General features: G+C 33.1%; 1 pseudogene; it reads left to right on the top strand.

Moving 5' to 3' along the window:
* Positions 1-592: 592 nt before the first annotated feature.
* Positions 593-711, top strand: LOC120591949 (uncharacterized; annotated as a pseudogene).
* The last annotated feature ends 339 nt before the right edge of the window (positions 712-1,050 follow it).

Genomic DNA, 1,050 nt, shown 5'->3' with positions numbered 1-1,050 from the left:
ATGTTATTATAAGATACTTTTACAATATAATTTTTTTAATGATTAGGTATTATTGAATTTCTTTACTGTTAGGTATTTAGATCGTTTATAATTTTTTCAGTTTTAATAATATTGCAGTGAATAACTTTGTACATGTAAATAAGTCACATATTTTTTCCTTATATAGTTCTGGAAATGGAATTGGCAGGACAAAGAGTATGCATATTTTTAATTTTGATATTTACTGCCTTCCAAATTGCCTTCCAAAAAGTTTGTACCAATGTTGTGGCTCTAGCAAAAAAGCTATAGTTATGAAAGTAGAAAAATATAAACTACTTCTTCTATTTGAAACTTTCCTCGCAGTGTTACCATTCTTTGTCATCTTTATAAATTTACATGGTGAAAAAAGATGCTTTCTTATTGTTTTAATTTGGATTTCCTCAATTACTAGAGACCTGGAAATTTTTTGTATGTTTATTGGTTATTTGTAAATCTAGCTTTATTAGCTATTCATTCTCTTCAGCTAATTTTCGTCAGTCTCTTATATTGTTATATTGTAAAGAAATATCTGTAAGTACTGAACACCAACAAACTTTTTAAACATTAAAAAAAAAAAAAAAAGCATGCCACCCTGAACACGCCCAATCCCTTCTGATCTCGGAAGCTAAGCAGGGTCGGGCCTGGTTAGTACTTGGATGGGAGACCACCTAGGAAGACCAGGTGCTGTAGGTATAAAAAAAGAAAAGAAAAGCTGGATTCTATTTAATTATAATCTCACCTTTGGAAGGGTATAGTAGAGTCCTAAAGGAAAACTACACAAGCTTGTCATTCAATTTTTCTTTCTTAAAGAGATTCTGAAAATAGCAAAGAACAGATGTGATTCTCTTCAGTTTCTGTGGACCTAATCAAGGCATTCTAAGTCATCTAGGGAAAGAAGAGGGACGTAGGAGAAGTGCTGGCCTGCTCTGCGCTGCTTCTGCTAGGAGAGTGAGGGTCACGCTGTCTGGATAACTAAATCCAGGCACACTATGAAAGGAAGAAGCAGAGTTCAATGATAGAACAACCTTTTAT

Source organism: Pteropus medius, unplaced genomic scaffold (genome assembly GCF_902729225.1).
Source record: "Pteropus medius unplaced genomic scaffold, Ma_sr-lr_union100, whole genome shotgun sequence".
NCBI lineage: Eukaryota > Metazoa > Chordata > Mammalia > Chiroptera > Pteropodidae > Pteropus > Pteropus medius.
Note: the sequence above shows the minus strand (reverse complement) of the source record. Positions and strands in the feature narration are given on the sequence as shown.